Source organism: Lacerta agilis, chromosome 6 (genome assembly GCF_009819535.1).
Source record: "Lacerta agilis isolate rLacAgi1 chromosome 6, rLacAgi1.pri, whole genome shotgun sequence".
Taxonomy (NCBI): domain Eukaryota; kingdom Metazoa; phylum Chordata; class Lepidosauria; order Squamata; family Lacertidae; genus Lacerta; species Lacerta agilis.
The window spans coordinates 92,140,302-92,163,175 of NC_046317.1; the positions used below are offsets into that span (position 1 = coordinate 92,140,302).

Genomic DNA, 22,874 nt, shown 5'->3' on the forward strand with positions numbered 1-22,874 from the left:
CCCAACAAGCCCCTCCCCACACCAGCTCCCCATACACTGACATCCCTGCTTCCTAGAGGGAAGCTCCAGCCCTTTGTTCTCCGTGGGACCAATACAGTCGATAGTCTGTGGGACAAAGGAAGGAAAGGGAGGGAGGGAGGAGGAGACCCAGGAAATCCCTTCTTTTTTGAAGCAGCTCCTTCAAACAATAGCCCATTGTTCCAGAACCCACCCCACTTGCCACACCCCAAATACCCTTTGGCTGCTTGCTCCTGAGGAAGGTAAAGGGTAAAGGGACACACTGACTTTGGGGTTGCGGTGCTCATCTCGTTTACTGGCCAAGGGAGCCGGCATACAGCCTCCGGGTCATGTGGCTAGCATGACAAAGCCGCTTCTGGCGAACCAGAGCAGTGCACGGAAACACCGTTTACCTTCCCGCCGGAGCGGTACCTATTTATCTACTTGCACTTTTGACATGCTTTCGAACTGCTAGGTGGGCAGAAGCTGGGACCGAGCAACGGGAGCTCACCCCGTCGCGGGGATTCAAACCACTCACCTTCTGATCAGCAAGCCCTAGGCTCTGTGGTTTAACCCACAGCACCACCCACGTCCCAAGCAGGAAGGACACACACAAAAAAGGAATCACTTGAAGGTCCAGGGCCAGAGCTGACGACTCTGGAAAGCAAGGACTATGAGAGCAGCAGTACAAAGCCCTCTGGCATGGCCAACCATGCTTGTTCCCATGAGCTGATTCTTCTGCAAGGAAGCTGTCACTCTAATGCTGCTCCAAGCTAACTTTTTCCAGGCACCTGCCAACTTTGCTGCCATTACTGGGTAACCACTGCCTGCCTGAGGAATCAAAGAGGGGGTTTCTGTATCCACATGGTCAGTAGTAACCCAGTGCTCACAAGCTTACTTCAGCGCCTCATCTCATAAGTACAAAAAATATTGCTTCCATCAGAGAAGTGGAAGAGCACATGCTCTGCATGCAGAAGATTCCAGCTTCCGCCAATGACCTGATTCTGTTTAAGGCAGCTTCCTATATGTTCCTATGCTCCCAGAGGAAGCCATAGGTGATGATGCTTAAAGATGGGGATAACAGTCGGGAAGAGCAAAAGGAAATTCCACTTTCAACTAGCTCCCGCGCATGCTCTCAGCCTAAGAATCATTTACAGTGGACTCTTGTGATCATGTTAAATGTGCATTGAAAATGTGGCAGTTTGCCTTGCCATGCAATAATCTTCAACAGGAAGAAAGCTCCCATGTGAAGAGATTATTGCCATACCAATGAGTTGTTTACAGGTTATCTGAAACCACAGTTCATTCAAGGCACAGAAGTGCAAAGTCTTAGAAGTTTATTTCTTTGGGGGATTTTTGCCCCGTTCTTTATCCAAAGAAGGCTGCCAGAGCAGCATAGCCATATCGGTAAGACTGCCCCCACCCCAAGGCTTACAAGCTAAAAGACAAGACACAAAAGAAAAAGGGAGGAGGAGGGAGGAGGAGGAGGAAGGGAAACAAACTCAGGCACTGGTTTTTAGTTACCATACCAAGTTCTCAAAATGACCAGCTGGAATGGAAAATAATTACAGGGGAGGAGGAGCCCAAAGTTCTTGATCTCAGCCAAGCCAACAGAGGGGCTGTGTTTTCCTTTGCTGCAGCCTGATGGAATGGCTGCTGTCAGGTGGCATATCCTGATGGAGTTGCCTTCTCAACAGAACTGATGGTGGCCATCACTCCCTCTACTACAGCCTGAGGAACCTGATGCTGAAAAGGACTCCTATTGAACTATCAGTGGTGAGGTGGTCCTAGTGATTGGGGAGTCTAATGAACTTATCGGAGGCACCCTGAACAAAGTGGGGGAGAGCAAAACCCACCGAAAAGGAGAAAAGTAGCCAAGCTGAAAGATAACAAGCATAATGGATGAGGGTTTGCACAGGGGGCCTTCTTCCTTCATCTTCACACTGCTCCTCTTTCCTCACTCTATGCAAGTACCGTATTGCTTCCGTAGGTCTGCCCAGCACCTAGCACACAGTTGGCACTAGATAAATGTCAAAAACTTTTAACAGCTTGGGAGGGGGGATCAGACGCAGAACACTTCAAGGCACAAGAAAATGCTGGGGAGCAGCCAGCCGGCTTGGCTTTGTACAAGTTTTTGATTCTAGATGGTACTCGCGGAAATCAAGTTCCAAGAAAGTTCTCTTTCTGAGAAACAGAGCTGTTGCTGAGTGGGAGGGAGATAAACGCCTTTCACCAAGAGCACTATCAAGAGCCGCCAGCTCAAGGGACCGGGGAGGGCAGAGCTGCGCAAATGACATGTCCCGGGCCCCCCCCCCCCCAGCTTCAAAACTGGGCAACATGCAGGCAGCAGGCAACGGCTGCCCCTTGTGCACACCAGACAATGTCCCAATTCTATTTTCTGTGGGTTTGGCAGAAGGGAAGGCCCATTCTTACAACGCATTTCCCTTGCATCATCACCTCTTTCCTGGATCCGTGCTGATCTTCCCTCCCTTAAGGCTTATGTCCACATAAGGTTGGGCAACGCCAGGGAGGCTGAGCATGGGGGACAGGGCTGGCTTACGTGTCGCACTCCTCGACAGGAAAAGCAACACTCTATTGTCATTCTGCAAAGCAGCACGCACGCTGATGATGCACTGGGGACAATCGCAATAAAGTGGAGTTTGTGCAAAAATAAAAGGCACCCACGTGCCAAATTAGGCAGGAGCTGCATAAGGATGCACAGCAGGGGGGGTAGCATTTCAGTCCATGTACATTTTTATAGTACAGAGCCGAGGCAAAGCAATTAGCCCAACTTTAAACTAATGCTACTTTCAACGCAGGTAGTAATACTGTCCCCATGTCGCTTCCCAACAGAGGTGGTTTGTCACGAGACAACCTGGGAAGGCTGCCTCAGGTGGCAGATTTGGGGTGCCAATAAAGGTGCTATCCATGAATTCACCTGGACAAGTTCTAGTGCTCAGCACCTTTCCATAATTGTCCTGCTCTTTGCTTGTGCCACATTTTCTGTGGGGTGTGAATGTTGTGCTGTGTATAATTATGTGCAGAGACTAGCTGGAGGGGAGCTAGCACAGCCATGGGTACCTTTACTGCTCTAGGATTCCAAAGCACATCCACTGCTAATATGTGCTAGAAAGAGTAATAAAATACTAGTAAAGTCTGGGATAGCTCACTTATTAGAGCATGAGAATCTTAATCTCAGGGTCATAGGTTCGAGTCCCACGTTGGGCAAACGATTCCTGCATTGCAGGGAGCTGGACTAGATGACCCTCATGGTCCCTTCCAACACTACAATTCTAGGGTTCTATGACGATGCTACAAGTGTTCACAGTAGCTGTTTAGTTCTAAAGACCGGACAGGGGCAACCACACATATCGCTGTAGCTGAGCATGCTAGGAGAAAATGATACCTGGCTGGTATCAGCACAACGCTCAGACCTTGCTGAGATCGAGAAAGCAGTTCTGAGGTTCATCACAACTGCAGTTCATTTAAGCCCTACTGAGATGGGGGTGAAGCCCATTTGCCCCCTCCCGAGTCCACACAAACATCTCAAAATACATTCTGAAAACCAAAAATGCAGAGTGGGGCTATCAACAATATGTCCTCAAACTGAGCCAGCCTGAAGCCATAGAATCTAGCAGAACCCATGTTTGACCTTTGGATTCTCCAGCCCAGAGTTCAGGACCCAAGACTTGTCCGGACAAGTCCAGTTACATCTACCCTTCCCTTTAGCTGAAAGGAAATGTTTGGAATTCCTGAGTTACTCGGTCAATGACTCGTGGTAGCAACAGCTTGCCTTGCTACACACAGAGGGTGACTAACCCACATGTCGATTTGCACACTCACTTGCCAAGGGACAGGATGTCCTGCAACAGGCTGCAATTCTAAGCGGGCTCACATGACTGAGCTTTTCACTCCGTGGCAGAGAGCCACATGGATTCTGGCGCAGCAGAGTGCTCCAAGGAGTGTTTCAGTTGCTGGCCTACCTGCGCTCCACAGAATGGAGGCGTGCCAATCTCAAGACGGCCTTGCAACTGGAGTGTGCAGTGTCGAGACACTTAGTAAGAGTGGGACGCTGCCCAAGCTTTGTGGAGTGAAAGTGTCATAATAAATAAAAACGGCTAAGCAGATGAAAGAGAGGGCAAAGTTGGTACAACACACAAAGCAGCACTTTCCTCCTCCTCCTCCACCTCCTGCTGCTCTCTTCCTCCGGAGGCCATCACAATCCTCAACTTTCTCCTCCAAGAGCCTGGGTTGAAAAAACGGGATGAAGTTGTGTGAACCACATCTGTGCTGCTGTGAGGTCCAGAGGATGGAGAGTTGGCAACAGATACAGAAGACATGAGTTCAAATCCCAACCACTTTCAGCAAGGAGAATAACTAACTTGCAATCACAGATTTATAAAATGTGGGAGGCAGGATCCTTGGCCTGATCTAGCAGCGCTCTTCTGAAATCCTTCATATGCTTATTGTGGGATAGGGCAAATTACTTTAAAAAACAACAATGCAGTGGAAAATTCTCATTCAGGGAACTGGCACCAATAGGACAGGTGCAAGGAGGAGCAGGTACCGGTACCTGCCTCTCCGTCTCTGGGCATGTGAGTTGAGTGTGCAGAACAGAGAGCATGGAGTGATGTGTTGCATTGCAAGGTGTGCATTGGATGTGTGCATGTGGCTCGGTCAGCATGGTGGGTGGGCGTCAGGTAGCATGGAGCAGGTGCCTGCTCTTGTGCAATGGCTTTGTGGAGTGGGTGTGTAGCACAGGAACAAGAGCCCCTCCCACAGTGAAGGAAGTGCCGGGGCAGTTCAGAGGAATCGGGGCGGTTCGGGGATCAATGGAGTTCAAGCTGCAGGAGGGGATGGGACAGAGTCCAAGGCAAACGCCAAGGGCCTTTCACACAGAACATTCTCTGTTGAGGAGGGAAAACAGGCTGGTCCGAGCACCACGCCTCAGCATGTCAACACAGACGACACCCCTGCTTCCGCCTGAGACAGCTTGCAGAAGCAAGGCAGCAGCACACACAGGAAGCTTGAGAGGACTTTCTGCAGCCCCCCTCCTCAAAGACCCAGCAAATGACAGGCAACTCCAAAGCAACCGAGCGCTTGCAAATGCAGGAAGCCTCTTTGCTGCTCTGCAACGGTGTGCTCAAAAGAGAGAAAAAGGCGACTGCGCTGGCACAGCCGCCTTGCACTGCAAATGTGACGATCAAAGACCCCCTGAACCATCCACGGCTTAGGGAAATGTTTATAACTCTCTTCCTGTCTCTCATAAACACTAACAACTATCCTCCGTTGTCACTATGTGTTTTGGTTAAATTTGTATCCCACCCTTCTCAGGGCGGCTCCTTTTCAGTGTCCCCTGGTCTCCAACCATAGCTACTGGAGGCATTCTGGTGCCCGTCCAACCAGCCATGAGAAGACCTTCCAAAGCCTCACCTGCTCTGGCAAATGTACAATCTGCCAGTCAATGCTGTTTGTTTCAGCACGTTCCTGCCCAAAGGAAAAGGTGTGCGATTGGATAGGGGCCAAATTCTTCCAAAGATTTTGCACCTGGCGGCGCGGCCCGCGTCTTGTTGAATCTGTCACAAAAGGTTTGATGTACCACAGTGTGGGTGTCCATGCAAGGGGCTTGACCCACAACTGCCGCAAAGTTCAAAGGGCCTTGCCCCCTTGGACAGAGATTTGGCTGGGAGGGTCTTGACTGCCCACCAGGCTCCCTCCATACTTCCAGCAGGCCCTGGAATAACCACATGGAGGCTGAAATCATTCCCTGCCCTCCTCGTTATCCTTCAAATGTGAACCAATGTGCCTTTTACAGGTAGGTAGCCATGTTGGACTGCCATAGTCAAAATAAAATAAGAAATAAAAAAAATCCTTCCAGTGGCACCTTAGAGACCAACTAAGTTTGTTCTTGGTATGAGCTTTCGTGTGCATGCACACTTCTTCAGTTAACCAACAGCTTACCAGCTAGGCGTGGAATCGGAAACCCTGCCAAGGCAAAATCCTGGCAACAAGGACAGCCCCAAGGGGCAGCCAACTCTGCTGGGTGAAAGAAAGAAAAGGGGTGGGGCGAAGACAACAGAGCGCTTCCTGGAACACCAAAAGACAAGGTATTCTCAGGGCCCACAGCTATATTCTCGTGAAAGTGTCTTGAGAGAGAGGGTTTGTTTCCCTGGCCTCTTCCAAATGGCCCCACTCTACCCCTCGCCCAAAGCTAAGGGTCAAGCAGCAAACGCCTTTCAGTGCGGCAGTTACGAGAACAAGCTGGGATATCACCATTTCAAATATTATGTCAGGCACAAATTTTTGGGGAGCCCCCATCTCTTGGCCCCAGGGATCACCACCTGCAACGTCAGGATGGCCAAACTTATAAAGCTGCTTCAAGGAACACTGCAACAAAGTACCAAGGGGAGAGTCAGGGAAAAAGGGCTATGTATGCCTGTCATTACATCCTTCCGGCCAATGATCCTCTTTTTCTCTCCTGCCCGCATATCATAATGGGGAAAATTCAAGGACTACCACACCTCAACAGGCTCCTCAGCTCAGCTCCTTGCAATCATTTCCTCTCCCCCCCCCCCACATATATACAACAGAAGCAGGATTAAAGGGGAGACACCCCAGTGAGCCAGCCCTGCAGGTGCGAATGCTTCTGGGACTCCGTTTAAACTGTTATGCAAATGACTGACCTACATGAGAGCAGCTGGTGCATTTCAATGACAAAAGAGGGAATTCTGGGCTCAGCAACCCACAGAGCAAACAAACCCTGAGTGGTGGCAATTAAGCTGAAAGAGATGCAAAACTACAAAGGGTTAAGACACTAAAAGCTACCCACCCTCCCCCTCCCCACTTTTCTTTTCCTACCACCCCCTGTGCAAGCCAGCAAGTAGCTTGGCTCCAGGCAGCAACGTTCAGCCTTTACCATTTGGGGTTAGGGCTCCACACCACTGTGGGTGTTCTAAGGCAGGCATCCCCAACCTTTGGCCCTCCAGATGCTTTGGACTACAAATCCCATCATCCCTGACCACTGGTCCTGTTAGCTAGGGATCATGGGAGTTGTAGGCCAAAACATCTGGAGGGCCGCAGGTTGGGGATGCCTGTTCTAAGGCACCTAGAAGGAATTTGGAGGAGCCCCAGCTACTCCTCTCACCAGACACAAGAGGGCTGCCAGCACAGAGCAGGCTGCCTGTCAAACTGGTTTCCTGAGACAGCGGATTCAGGTTGCTCAGAAGCCACTTCATATGTGCCAAAATGTCTGGTATGTGTCAGGCAAAGGCAAGGAACCAGAGTGCGTAACTCTAGGTGCGAGGATCACACAAGCATCTGAAGCAAGGGGTACACTTCGCATGCGATGGCAGGGTAGGACCCGAACCAACGGATTCAAGTCACAAGAAAGCAGATTCCAACTAAACATCAGGAAGAACTTTCTGAGAAAGAACTGTTTGACAGTGGAAGGGTCTCCCTCAGGAGGTAGAGGACTTTCTTTCCTTGGAGGTTTTTAAGCAGAGGTTGGATGGCCACCTGTCATGGATGCTTTAGCTGAGATTCCTGCATTGCAGGGGGTTGGACTAGATGACCCCGGGAGTCCCTTCTAACCTTATATTTCTAGGATTCACCGGCTTCCAGTTTGCTCCCTATTTCATCTATGTCCAGAAGGTGATAGATTAATCATTACACACAACACACCAAAGGTGCTCATGTGCCTCAAAATACAGGTGGGTAGCCGTGTTGGTCTGCCATAGTCAAAACAAAATCGAAAATTCTTTCTAGTAGCACCTTAGAGACCAACTGAGTTTGTTCCTGGTATGAGCTTTCGTGTGCATGCACACGAAAGCTCATACCAGGAACAAACTCAGTTGGTCTCTAAGGTGCTACTAGAAAGAATTTTCGATTTTGTTGTGCCTCAAAATGTCACATTTCTAAGGTTATAAACTCATTTCTTGGATATTTCAATTTAAAAAAAATTGACTGGTACCTTCCAGGAAGGCTATTGTGATATAGAACTGACTGGAGAGGCCCTGCTCCAGCATCCAACTGCAAGAAGGACCTTTCATGTGGTGGCCCTGTTTTTATAAAACCGTCTCCCAAAGGAAGTTGACAGTATTCAGAAAGTAAGTTGAAAGGGTGGCACAGTTTTTTAAAAACAGAACTGTCCTTGGTATGCCCTTACTTTGCTGATGTGAATGTTCATGATTTCAGCTGTTTGCATATAATAAATAATAAAACATGGAATCAAGCCGCTGTCTGTCCACCGAGCAAAAATGCCCAGGTACAACTGCCAATACCGCTAAGTAAGAAAAATGCAATTTGGGGAGATCGATTCTCAGTGAGCTGCACAACAACTGCACCCAACTTGCAGAGGACATTCTGGGTGCTATGACAATGCAGACACACTGGTAGGTGCGTGGGGGGTGGGGTGGGGGGTGGGATGGCGAGGGGGAGAGAGGCTTCGACACAAAGGCTGCACATGTAGGTCGAGCTGGAGATTAGCACCTGCTGGGGATGGGGTGGTGTTACCATTTATCATTCCAGCTAATGCCCTTTGGAAAACATTTGCTTTGCCCCTTCTTGCCCCCCCCCCCGTCCCTTTTATGGACATATGGCGTCTGAGCCCTCACCAGAGACAAGCACAAAAGGGAGAGGCACATTATTCCATAATTCCTACCTGCATGTGACAGGGTGACATGCAAAGCACAGAACCTCCCCTTGTCTAGGCAGAGAAACCTTAAGCCTCTTATTATTTCTAATGTCTGGATCCTTTAAAAAAAAAAAGTGAGCAGAGTGCTTAACAGCCTTTTCTGTTTTAGCAACTCAAAAAACCAAGAGCCCTGCAAGGTTGCTTGCTGCTCCTTCCACCTGACTCACTGGGGCAGCTTGACAAAACCCACAAATCAGCCCATGGCAGGAGGTTGTACTTGAACCCACATCTCAAAGTCCAATTCAGTGTTCAGGGCTCCCCAAAGGAGATCACGACGGGTGGTGAGGAGCAGAGCTGGCAGTTTCCAATGCAAAGGAGGAGAGGGGGCAGGGAGATAGTAGCCCATCCTGTGGGCTGAGGATAGGACAAGAAATTACAGGTTTTGTTTACAGCAAAGGAAGAACTTCCTAACTTTAGGATTTGTTTTGGACTGCCAAGAAAGTCACTTCTTTGAAGTTTCCAAGAAAAGCGTGAACGGGTACCTGCCATGGATTCTGTCATTACAGGATATCCAGTAGAACCAGGGCCCTACCAACACCATTTTCTTTTGTGTTTAAAAGTGACGGGGGGAGAGGCAGACAAGGAGACAGGATGCCTTACAGTGAGTCCAGCTATTGGTCACCCAGCTCAGGACTATCTACACCAGGCATGGCCAAACTTGGCCCTCCAGCTGTTTTGGGACTACAGTTCCCATTATCCCTGAACACTGGTCCTGTTAGCTAGGGATGATGGGAGTTGTAGTCCCAAAACTGGAGGGCCAAGTTTGGCCATGCTTGGTCTACACTAACCAGCAGCAGCCCTCCAAGGTTCCAGAAGGGGTGACATTCCCAGCCCTATCTGGGATGCTGAGGAGTGAACCAGGGACTTTCTGCATGTGAAACAAATGGTCTGCCACTGATCTTCCACACTTTCCGGGGGGGGGGGGGGAGGGAGCTACAAGTGGATTCTATCTTGCAGGATGGGCTTACTGGTACCGTAGGTCCTGGATTTGAAAAGGCTGGAGACTAGATGGCCCATGTTGAAAGGACACAAGAGAGAGATCTGTAAATCAAAGAATCATAGAATTGTAGAGTTGGGAGGTACCCCCAAAAGTCATCTAGTCTAACCCTCTGCAATGCAGGAATCTCAGCTAAAGCATCCATAACAGATGGCTATCCAACCTCTGCTTGAAAATCTCCAAGGAAGGAAGGTCCACAGTTCTTCCTGGTGCTTAGTTGGAATCTCCTTTCTTGTAACCTGAAGCCATTGGTTCGAGTCCCACCCTCCAGAGCAGGAGAAAACAAGCTTGCTCCATCTTCCACGTGACGGCCCTTGATTGCGATGGAATCAACCAATATTAAGTTTTTACAGATGGTGAACATGCCCATTTCCACAATGTGGGCCCACTGCAACTTGTCAGCAGGGTGCTCACAGCTGCCATATTGGAACCGGGACTTGTTAAGTTGGGCGTCCCAGCGACACACCATCTGGCCGTGGGAAGGGTGTAGAGACAGGGAAATCGAGCACAATCCTCCTCCCCCAGCCATTTTCTTCTCCTTTGGCGCTGCAAGATACCAAGTGAGTGCAGCTCCTTGGGAAAGTGAGCATGTGGGCACACGGAAGCCCAAAAGGAGCATGAGCACAATGACTGCATCTCAGCCTGGCTCTGCCAAGTTCCCCTTGCCCACTCACTCACTCGCACGGCCAGGGCAGCTGCTGCAGTTCGGGGATACAGCTTTTGCTCTGGCTACAGAAGGTACTGGGTTCAAGGTACACAGGGGTGGGGAGACGTCAGATGAAATCTCAGAAGCAGATGCATGAGGGTGCAGTGGCTGAATACGAGGCTTCAATGTCTCTGCCGCTACCCACGAATAAGCAAGCCACAAAACCTTATGCACAATAGGGGACATTTCACCCATTTGGTCAATCTCCACAGTTTAGATGGGTGGGAGAATTCATCATGTCTTGGCGCGGAATCTGGACTGCTCGGGCAGTGAATTTTATTTTCCTCAATGTCAAGTACAGTGTCATTCCTAGAAATCCGATACTTGCGTTTCAGCAGCAACCCTTGGCAGCTTGTACCGCCTGGGCTCTGGGAACCTTGCAGAGGTGCCTTTGAACAGGAGTCCTTTTTCCGCAGGCTGCTTTGTTTCCCCAGAGGAGGAGGAAGAGACTGATCAGGGTAGGCAGCTCCTACATTTAATTTCCAAGCACAAGAGAAGCTTCCTTTGTTCTGAGCAAGACGTGGGTGCAACTTTTCCACATTTAGGAGCCTTAGATCACCAGGAAGACAAAGATCTCAAAGATCTGGAAAATGTCTTATAGAGTTCTGGGATCAGACCAGGAGCTGGGCAAACTGAGCACGATGCAAGCAGTGCTGAGCTCCCTTTCCTGCCCAGACCAGCTGCTTCAAGGCTGGAGGTAAGTTCACAAGCAGATGGCAAACACTCTCTTCTCTATAATTCAGTGCAAAATGCTGCCTTGTGTGGGTCTGGAAGCCGAGCCCAGAATGCCTAGGGCAGATGCAGTCCTTAACCTAGAGAAGCTGAGAGGAGGGCCAGTGCTGAGCACACTGGGCTCAGAAAGAGCTTTTGGCAATGGGAATCTTGAGAGGGAGAGGTGTGCAAGATCTGTCCCACCCCCGACTCCAGCTCTTACGTCTCCTGGTTGTTGAATCTCTAGGGCACGAGTGGGGAACCCTAGCCCTAGGGGCCAAATGCCTCTCTTTGGTCTTCAGGACTCTCCCTAGGCTACACCCCTTCAACTATACTGTTGCCTCTTCCTTGCTTGGATGGAGAGCAAGGTGAAGGACCCATGGACGGTTAAGTCCAGTCAAAGGCAACTATGGGGTGTGGCACCCATCTTGCTTTAGGCCGAGGAAGCTGGTATTTGTCCACAGACAGCTTTCCAAGGTAATGTGGCCAGCATGATTAAACTAAAGTTACCAGACATCCCCGTTTCCCGGGGACAGTCCCCAGATTTACACATCAGTCCCCTGACAAAATCCATCTACTTAGTAGGAAGTTGAAAAGTGTCCCCAAATTCATTGAAAAAAATCTGGTAACCTTAGATTAAACCACTTCTGGCACAATGGAACACCATGACAGAAGCCAGAGCACACGGAAACACCATTTACCTTCCTGCCGCAGTGGTACCTATTTATCTACTTGCACTGCTGTGCTTTCGAACTGCTAAGTTGGCAGAAGCTGGGACAGAGCAACAGGAGCTCACCACCGTCAAGCGGATTCGAACCGCCGACCCTCTGATAGTCAATCCCAAGAGGCTCTGTGGTTTAGACCACAGTGCCATGCACTGGATGGAGAGCAGAGAGATCTGTATATGTGGGCAGAATAGAGAGAAACCTCCGGCTTGGTGTGACAGGATTGAATCCTACTGTACAGAGGTTAAGAGCCACATCCGTTGCTGTGCTCACCTTCGGCATTTGGTCCTCAGAAAGTTGCAAAGGAAATGTGGCTGGAGAAAAAAGAACAGCTCCAGCCCTTCCCTCAAGAGGATGAGGAAGCCAATAAGCTGCCCTAAGCATGGCCAAAGGAAATAGGGCTTTGTGAGATCATCCCACCCCTGCACCTCGCTCTGAAAGAGCTCTTTTTCATTGCAGAAGAACTTGTCCCATGTCCCAGGCACTTCTGGGCAACCATGTGATTTAACTGGACCACTGAGAGTGATCAGAGTTTAGACCTCACTCTCAGTTCCTGTTAATGCCACATGACGCCATCACTTCCAGGGTGATTCAGCCCATGAAGTCACCCTCCGTCCACAGAACACTGGTTGGGAAGAGGAGGGGCTTCCCCTCCTAAAGTACATACAAGGTGGCTCACAGATATCTTGGCTCTTCCTTAATATTCTCCATCACAATCTACTAGTTCAGCCAAGAGAGATCACATGTCTAGAGCGGATGTCTTAATGACTGCTCCACCCATTCAGAAAACTGGGAAGAACCCTTCCAACAGAGGCTTGCTAAAGCTTAGGCCTGAGACTTAGCTGAACTCCCTGCACCCCAAGGTTTGGGCTGGGAAACCTATTAAAAACTGCAAGATAAAATGCCTCATTGCCTTACCACACATGCTTAATCCAAGCCCATGAAATGAACGGCTCTGGGTTTATAAGAGATGTACACAAAGTGCAATCCTATTCATGCTTACTCAGAAGTAAGCCCTGCTGTGCTCAAGCAGGATTATTATTAGGTAAGTGAGCATACAATCACAGCATTAAGCTCTTAGGGCAGCCTTTGCCAACCCGGAGCCCTCCAATTTTGTTGGACTGCAGCTCCCAGCATCACAGAGCTGTTCCGGCCATGGCTGCTGGGAACTGTAGTCCAAAAGAACCGGAGTGGCAACTGTCTTTAGGGACAAGGCAAGATTAAATACTCAGAAATGCGCTGTATGTTTAAATTGCTATCGACAAGGAGCCCTGTCGGTGGACCAGATTCATAATGGGGAAAAGACACATACAAGAAACCGGCCCTTGCTTGTGGCCCACGATAAGCTGTGCCTGCCTGCTGCAGAAGGGATCCAGGCTTGCAAAGGTTAAAGCCAGAGGCAGCTGACACTGAGTCCACAGGGTGCAAAGTGCCACTGAATCCGAGCCTCCAGTGCAATTCCCTGCATGCCTCAGAAGGGAAAAACACTGCACTGAACACCCCCCACACCTCCAGGGATCCTTGGGCTGCAGCCTGGTTAACTCCCCTCTGCATCTCATCTGCTTTTCCGCACACACACCCCTTTCTCCGGAGAGGCTGCAGCAGAGAGTGGCTCCGGCTCCCCATTACGGGAATCCTAAGAGATGGTGCTGGCGGAGTCCACGTGAGCCGGCTCCCGGGAGCAAGCACGTGTATCTGCACGGATGAGCAGGCAGCGCGCAAGAGCAACGCTGGGTGTTCCTACCCGGAGGCTGTCCTCCCCTTCCCTAGCCTGCTCTTCTGCTCAGTCTAGTTAAAATAAAAAGCAGGGGATAAAAATAAGTCAAACGCCTAAAAATACAAAAACACACACAAAAGGCACTTCGCTTTCCGCACAGTAACTGGGTCAAGCCAGCTTTGCGGCGTCGCGGGCGAGCAACCTCGCAAGCCTCGTGGGGTTGAAGAGTCACTTCGGTGCTCCCTCCTGAACCACACACCTGCTCCCTATAACCCCCAGCTGGAACCATCTGTCAGCTGACAGCCCTGCCCCACAGCCAACCCCTTTGCACTTCTCCCCCCCCCAAGCTGTTTTGCTTGTGCGACAAAGTGTAACTTTAACGCAAACACACATCCCACCGGCCGGCCCCCTGCTCCGAACCCAAGCAGCACAACAACAAGAAGCACCCGAGAGGGAAAAACCCCAAGGCAGTTCTGCCTAGCGAAGAAGAGGAGTCCCACTCACTGCCTCTTTTTTTAGAGAAGGCGGCTATTGCTGGGGAGGTGCAAGAGAGCGCAGGCTGAGAAAGGGGCAGGGGTGGCATTACTACCAGGCACATCATGAGTGGTACACGACCAAAGTTCCATCAGGAGACCAGACTTGCTTCCAAGACAACCTACAGCATTAAACACCACCCCCAGCAGGAAACCGATACGGAAGGGGCTGCAGAGCTTATGTTCCACCCATCCCTCAGCTGACCCATGTGACTACTGCCAGTCAGATGAGATACGGATCTTTTAAACATGATTGCTTGTGTGAACACGAGTCTTAGCTCGTCTTCAGACGTACACACTGCTGAGCGACTCAAGACTTCTCTTGACAGCTGATGGAAGGAGCTGGAATAGCAGTCAGGAACATGATCTGGGGAGTCTCTGGCTCAAGTCTCCCATCAGCCGCAAAATCCTAGTGGCTACAGGAAAGCCATTCCTTTTCAGTTTCAGCCCCCCCCCCCCCCCCCGATTTATAATATGGGGACAGTGCTCATGTTGGCTTACCTTACACCAGCTGTCTCCAACTTGGTGCCCGCTGGAAAGCTTGGACTACAACTCTCGGCAGCCTTGTCCAGCCTTGCATGGTTCTTGTAAGGATTACTGTGATAATTCTGTACTGTTTTAATGGCCTTTTAAAAATGGATTTTATATTGCTGCACACCAACCCCATATTCTATGAGCACATGGTATACAACAAAGAACACAAGGGCTTCGAGCGCACTCTATAAATGCTGTTATTCGGGACCAATGGTGATTCATTGTAAGGGACGGAGGGTAGCCATTCTGCAAGGAAGGGCACTAACCTTAGCTAGGAACCGTGCTGCAATGGTTTACTCATTTATTTGAGGCATTTCTACCCTGCTTTCCAATGTTCAAGGTGGCTCTGCATGCTTGATGGCTTGAAATGCTCTACTCTCTGTAGAGCAGGAAGAGATCAGCCAGGCTAAGTAGGGAAAGGGTTGGACACAATGGTTCATTGACAAAGCATACACACAGCATGACTCAGAAGGTCCCAAGCTCAGTCCCTTCAGTTAAAAAGGATCTTGGGGACAGCAGGGCTGGGGGGAACCCCTTCTATAGGCCCCGAAGAGCAGCTGGAAGTGAGACTGGACATTACTGGGCAAGAGTGGTCAATGGTTTGACTCAGGATATGAAGGCTTCATATTCAGGAAGGGAAGCAAAACACTGGGAGCTGCCTTACAGAGTGAGGCCACTAGTCCATTAAACTCAGGAGTGTCTTCACTGGCTGGGAACTGCTCTCTATGGTTCTAGACAGGGGTCTCTCTTGGCCTTACCTGAAAAATCACAGAACACAACTGCAGAGTTGGAAGGCACCCTGAGGGTCATCTAGTCCAACCCCCTGAAATGTAAGAATCTGGCCACAAGATGCTGTGGATTGAACCTGCGACCTCCTCCATGCAGAACAGATACTCCACCACTGTGCTACGACCTTCCTGTTTGTCAGGAACCGAAGTCACTTAACCAATTTTGGCCAATGGCTACTATAGAAATGTTGGAATCCACCCTTGAGCCACACCTATGAGGTTCTCTTCAGCTGTGGAGAGCTCAGAGCCACACACGGAAAGGCTGATCTCCAGTCGCTCTCCACTCCAAAGTCTAGCAAGGCCATATGGATGCTAGGTGATCTTCTGCTTCCTGCTGCTGCAGCAATCTCAGGAGCAGAACACTGACATTTCACAGTTCTCCTGCATGTTTGCTAAGATTTTTTAACCAAATTTGCCCACCCTCACGTAAAAACTCCAGAGCAGTGATCTCAGCGTCTTAGAGAAAAAGGTTCTGCTCTAGCAGCTTTCCAAATTTTACTCAATAATTTAGGGCAATGGAGTGGAGAAGAAAAAAGGATAGGGGAAAGAGTGAATCGGCTGCCCCCCACCCCCCGTGTGCCCCGGGGGCTCACAGAGCATGTTCGCATCCTTGTTATATAACGGTGGGTTACGTCACTTTCTGAGGCACAGCCTGGCGTGCCAGGCACACAGAGCTTCCTGCTCTCTGAATGAAAACCCGGCGCCTGCACACATCAGGCACCCTTTCTCAGCAGCCAAGACAAGATGCAGCTCCTGCAAGATGCAGGGGCCCAGATTCTGGGTTCAGGGTCAGCATCATCAGCATGAAGAGGGTCTGTGGATGCCGAGGGCAGTCAGAAGATGGTGCCCTAAATCCATCTTTAGTCAGGGATCTTTGGCAGCAGCAAATCTACTCTGCACTGATCCCGTGAGAGACCACCTTATCCCATTATATACTCTGTAGGTTACTGTCTTCTGCGTATTTCCTCCTGAAAGCCCCCAAAATGTCAGAAGCCCACTCCACAGTGACTTGGAGCAAGCTTTTCAGGGTGGCTGCTGCTCTTGTTCTATGGATCAGTATTCCTGTCAAGATAAGATGTATTCTGTAAGAACAGGCCGTAAGATAAGATGTATCTGAATTTTCCGGAAACTGCTGAAGACATTCTGTTTCAACAAGTTTTTCCAGCTAGATGAAAGGTCTTCGCCTTAGGTGTTGATTTTGTGTTGCTTTTAAATCTATACTCTGCTGTTCTTGTGCTTTTTTTAAAAAAAAAATGTTTTAGCTGTTTTTAAGGATATCTCTGTAAACTGCCTTGGGACATATATGTGGAAAACAATTCAGAAATTAATAAATAATATAATAGCAGTGGTTTCCCCCACACACAGACAGGCAACACACACAGGGAGAGAGACAGAGAGAGGCCTTCGCAAGGCTCACAGAACTAAATGCGTTCTCGTTCACCGAACCCTCCTCTCTGTCCGCACAGAAAATAAATTAATTTGTGCAAAAATTCAACAACCTAGCCCAGGGAAATCAAGGCCCCCAAACCAAGGCTAAGAACCAAAGTGAGGGGGTGAAAAGTTAAGGTCTGCAAATGTTCTTTTCCATCCATCACATTTTCTGAGGCAGGAATGCTATTTGGGAAAGGAAATGGTTGGGGGAAGTCATTCCATTGGCATTTCCTGAAGAGCTCGACAGAAAACCCTCCCACTTCCGAAATCAACTTGGGTGGCTGCCAAACCTGGGAAGAGAGCAGAGACTGAACAATCCTATCTTTCTGCCTGCAATTACCTGCGGCTGGCAACTAAGGCTTCCCACCATCTCAGTCAGTGGCAAATGGGTTTTCCTGGGAAACCAAACTCAAACTCCCCAAAGAGGCTGACGGGGGGGGGGAGGCAAAAGAAAAGAACTGCACAGAATTCTAGGGTTCACTCTCAGTCTACAGAAGAGCTTTAGCAAGGGGTGACTTGGTATGTTCTAAATTTGGAACCCACTGCATGAAAACTGTAGTCGTCCAAGCACATAATGATTATCAATCAATCAGAGTTTGCGGAGAGACCAAAGCTCTAAGCTGCTACTCAGCACCAAAGGTCCATGGGACTGAGGGAAGACTTGCAAGAACAGCGCAGATACCAGTAACAACCTTGCACAGATGGCTAATAGAAGCTTGGACAAACAGTCACTAAGAATGGTTGCAAATGTTATGAGGTTTGCTTCCAAGTCACCTCCTAGGGAGACTATCAGCTCTTGCAAAATCAGACACGTCAGCTGTAAGATGATGCTATTACTGTCCAGGGGTCGGCCTGACATCAACAGCAATGTCAGCCCTCGGCCATTGTGCCCACCCCTGGTCCCAGTTTCTAAGCCTTTGAGGGAACAAGATAGTTAACCTTCCCAAAGAGCTGATGCGATGAACGAAGAAGAAACTAGTTAACAGTAAAACCAGGATTCTTTTGCTGTCACGAAGACTACCAAACTGCTGGCCTCTCAGGTAATGAATGTCCAGGATCTTTTCTAGCTAAGACCTGCAAGGATGAAGTGGAAGGGGGAACCTACTGGACAGGATGCAAAACCCACCTCCAGGAATCTGCACCAAGGCACCACCTTGCAGGAGTGCCAGCAACTCTGCCTGGGTTAACAAGCCGATCCATTCCCAGTAACATCCAAGCGGTGATTTCTCAACCCATAGCATGACCATTGCTGCACATGATGTGTGCAGTTGCCATGTGCCAGAATAGAAGTGGCTGCATTTTATTGGCAAATGAGTCAGCTCTTTGACTTGCAAAATTGCGATGTAAATTGGTGAGTCTTAACGCCACAGGTGTGCCCCGTCAAACAAGTTGCATTCATGCTCCAAACATCCGTGCCAGGCAGACCAACTCCATGGCTGACAAGAGAGACATAAAGGCAAGCAGGCATGTGGATTCTCCCCAGATCGGCATGCCAGGATTAAATGAAACTGGTTCTGGTGACAACTTTAAACAAACTGGACGTTCCCAACAGGACAGTCTGAGTTGTGCAGAATATGGTTAGAAGGTGTGAATGCTGGGAGTTCATCTTGCTACAGTGCCTGAAATCACAGACACACCTTGTGCATACCTTCCCACATACCAATGAAAGGGAAACAGAAAAATCACCTATGCACCCAAAAAAAGACACTCTGCCCACACACCAGTTGCCTTAGAGGACTGAGCTTACAACAGGCAACAGAGTTTTAACTGCACAGATTTAATTATGCATTTTACATTTATATCCTGCCTTTCCTCCAAGCAATTTAAGGCAGCAAATGTGGTTCTCTTCCTATTTCATCTTCATAATGACCAAGAAGTGACTTGGTATGTTCCAGTTTGGAACCCACTGCATGAAAAATGCACCATCAAGACCATGGGTGCCAATTTGCCTTGCTGTCTCCCCATTCCTAGTCCAATCCTCTAAACCCAGCCTTTCCTCAAGCTGGTGCCCTCCACATGACAGCTCCCATTATAGATACAGGGGTGGGGTTACTGTTTTTATTTGCTATTATGGTATGTATCTTTGCGTTTTTATACTGTAAACCGCCCTGTGGCCTTCGGATGAAGGGCAGTGTGGAAATTTAATTTAAAAATTGAAAATTCCTGACCAATGATTGGTCTTGCTGACTGAGGCTGTTGGGAGCTGTTGTACAAAGGCTGTTCTGACCCCTGCACCACACTAGTAGTGGCCATGGGCACACTGTTAACACCAGAACTGACCCCTGTTCCCTCACCTTCACTTTCCAGTTGCTAGATCTAGGCTTGATCCATCCTCTCAGGCTTTTTAAGCCTGCCAGATAGCTTGCTTTACAGCTCCAATGCCCACGTACTCCTCCTACAGCCCATCCATGACAACAGACCATTTCTTGTTACATACCAAAATCCAACCTTGGGCACCAAAGCGATCCCACCTCCCTCACCTTACTAAGAATGCTTCATGCGACGTCTGCAAAGGCAATGGAGGAGAAAGACCATGAGAGCACTGGGGACCCCTTGCTGGCCTACCTTACACACACACCCCCCTCCCAATGTGCCTCTGTTTATCTACAAAATTTCCAGAGTAACTTTCATCTCCTGAAGACTGATCAAATAAAGGCATTGTCCCACCCGCTTTGAAGTGTGCTGCTCCTCAAGCCCTCTCCAAAGACACTTCCCAAGACATAAAATGCTGAGCGACTCTGGGGAATGCGCACGAACACACGGAGTCTGCTCCCTGCCAGGGGCAGGCCTGCCAGAACATGCAAGCCTCTCTGTGGGTCTTTCTTGCCAGCTACGCCCTTTCCACAACAGCATTGTTTGAAAGGGCCAGGCAAAGGCTGCTCCCCAAGCCCCAAGGGAGCGCTAATCCCATGCTAACAAGGCTATACAGCAAGAGCAGGGAGAGAAGTGCACATTGGCTGAAGGCTTACACCAGGGCAGCCTGTTCAGGGCCAGTGTGAAGAGCGGGGCCGGTGGGATGGGGACAGAGCTCACCTCTAGAGCCCAGAGATTTTCCAGGCTGCAAGCACAACCAGGAAGTTAGCACAGGGCCAATCCACAACGCCCCTCATTCGGACAGGAGGCTTGTGGGTAGGAAGGGGGCTTGTATACTGCAAAGAAATGAGGAAGGAAGTAAAGCCCACCTGTGTGCAATCTGCACAGAGACACTACTGACCCTTCTGTGAGATCACTGCCAGGGACAGAATCACAAATTGTAGAGCTGGAAGGCACCCCAATGGTCACCTAGTCCAACCCCCTGCAAATGCATCCCTCAATAATGAAGACTCAAATCTTCTAACTGCACAGTCCTGCCATCTGTTTCTTGGTCACTCTAGAGCATGACAGCTTATTGCTACTGATTGCTACCAGAAAAATGCCTGTCATGATGACTGGAGGGCTGTGTACTTGGCTGCTTGCTGGAAGCTCCCAGTCATCACACAGGCCAGCCCACTCAGGGCCAGGGGGGAAGGCTGCGTTACTCACTTCAACAGTCTTATTGACTTGACTTTTCCCCAGGGCAAACAACCATTTATAAAATTAAGGGGTATATACTAAGACAACATGAAGTAGGGGACCAAACCTGCTCCCCAGCACTGGTGAACTGAGTTCCCCTGGCAACCAAGCCCACTACTATCAATATAGTCCATCCTGAGTTTGGGTTCCTGGTCACATTGGAGAGCGACAGCAAGTGGAATAAAATGCTGGGAAATGGGTGCATTTGCATCCTTCCAGGAGTGCCAAGAATAATGCATGGACTTCATAACAAACGCATCAGGGAGAAAAAGAAAGAGAAACCAGCCACATTTCCAGAGATCTGAACCCAGCTCTTCCTGTTCCAAGTCAATCCCCTGTCCACAACATTCACTGGTTCTTAATTTGCCAAATGCCTTCTAGTCACTGCAGCCTCACTTGCAATAATTCTGCGAGGTAGGTAATGAATATTATTCCATTTTTTACAGATGAGGAACAGAGGCCAAGAGCAACATGCCCAAGACAACACATGTTATTTTACTTTTCATTTAGTACTTTTCCATCAAAGCTATCTCCAGTTGGTTCATGTTAAGGGTGGGGACTCAAGCTGTCAGTTCTGGATCCAGGTGCAATTATCTGATCCACTGGATCTCAGTAATTCCATGATATGTGATGGGAGTCTAACCTTCTTAGCGGTTAGTATGTTAGTAAAACTGGATAACTCACTGGATGACTCTCTCTCTCTCAACTTGTCCTACCTCACAGGGTGGTTGTAAAGATAAATAGGAGGGGACCACATACCGCAACTTAAGCTCCTTGGAGGAAGCATGGAACAAACATCAAAGAAAGAAAGAAAGAAAAGAAAACTATTCTGCGGTACTGAAAAAGTTATCCCCATGGACATGATGGTCCATAACCTTTCTGTGGCCACCATTATCTACTTCCCCACCTTGCACCATTCATTTCCACCAGCAGAACTATACCAGAACAATGAAGGAGAACCTAGGGAGACAACAATGTTGAGATCTGAGCAGCAGGAACAAGTGGGTGTGCACCCCAGAGCAATTCTGCCCCTCCTACAAATGCTGAACAAATATTTGCCCAAACAATGCATTTGTCCTTAGACATAAAAAAGGGAAGACTCCCAGCAGGCGGTATTAGCTGAGTTGGGGGGAGGGGAAGGGGGATCTCAGCCTCCCAGCAAGCCAGGGCCAGTGACTTTCCATCAGCGATTTAATCTAAATCCCTCCGGGGAGTTCGTTTACAAAATCAGATTACATTATCGCCTCGGTCTCCAGGATACAGCCCAATCGTCACCAGAGCGACAGGGATATGGAAATCTCCATTGGACCAAGGACTAATCTCAGGAGCTGGAGGGAACCAGGAGAAGAGGAGAGAAGAGAAGAGAACAAGAGATGGGGCCAGCCACCAAGATGGCCTTAAGAGGAAGAGGAACCAGTCGGGTCAGTTTGGGCAGACACACCCCAGATTGTGCCCCCAGGATGACTGCATTCCCAGCATTCCTGTGTAATGCCCCCCCTCTCTAGCTCTCTCAGCTTTCTCAACACTCACCCTATCCAGGCTGGATCCAATACTGGATTTCATTCCATGCAAGCATTAGGTTTTATCCCTTGCTTGCTGCATTTACATCTGGGTAGTTGAGAGCTGTCACACACAGCCTTGAGTGGCGCTTAGAAGTAAATTCCCAAGAAGTGAGCATTAACCCACCAGGAGCTTTGTTTACGTTCAAACCCAAGGATGTAGACAATTCAGCAGGTGGGACCTTGAGTGAAACAGCTGGCAGCTGATTTTTTTTAAAACAAGGATGTATTTTCAACTGAGCCAGCAACACCGCCAGATGCAGGGAAAGGGCTCAATGGCCCCCTTGGTGTGAGCAGCCTCCGAGACTGGGTCAAGGGTCTCCCGTTATTCTGCATCACAGCTACTGGGAGTGAGCAGCTGAGAGACGTCACTGGAGGATTCTGCCAACGCGTCTGCTGCTGATCACTCTCCGAGGGGAAGAGGGCATTAAAGTGTCCTTAGCAGATGAGACACAAATAAAGAGGGCTGGGGGAGGGTATGCAAGGGGTCCAGATGGGGAGTCTGACTGAGCCTCCAGTGACCCACCCTACTTTAACATAATGCAACCACCCTGGAGTCAAAAGAAGCCTTGCTGTTTGCCACTAGCCCATATGCCCAGGTTCTAATTGCTAGGCCCATTGTTCAGACTGCCCTACTCCACACAGGTACATGCAGGCAGCCTGGCTAGTAAAACTTTTTGGGGGGGAACTAGGAAATAAGGCTGGCCTATTTACAAGGAAAGGTGAAACTAATTTTCCACCCGTGATGAATGTCAGGAATCTGTTTTCGAGTGCTCCAGCAAAGCACGAGCTCGTGGGTGGTATGAGAGCTCCCTACGCCAGCACTGATTTGCAGCAGTTAACCCATGTCTCTCTACCAAATGCACATTCTGGGTACAGGGTCTTCCTGTCAAGCAAAGGAAAAACACTAGGGAGTTGCCAGACACTTATGC

At 49.3% G+C, this 22,874-nt stretch overlaps 1 protein-coding gene across 2 annotated transcripts in view; it reads right to left on the reverse strand.

The window, feature by feature from the left end:
* BCL2L1 (BCL2 like 1) overlaps positions 1-22,874 on the reverse strand; it is a 48,019-nt gene that overhangs the window by 16,434 nt on the left and 8,711 nt on the right. The window lies entirely within an intron of this gene.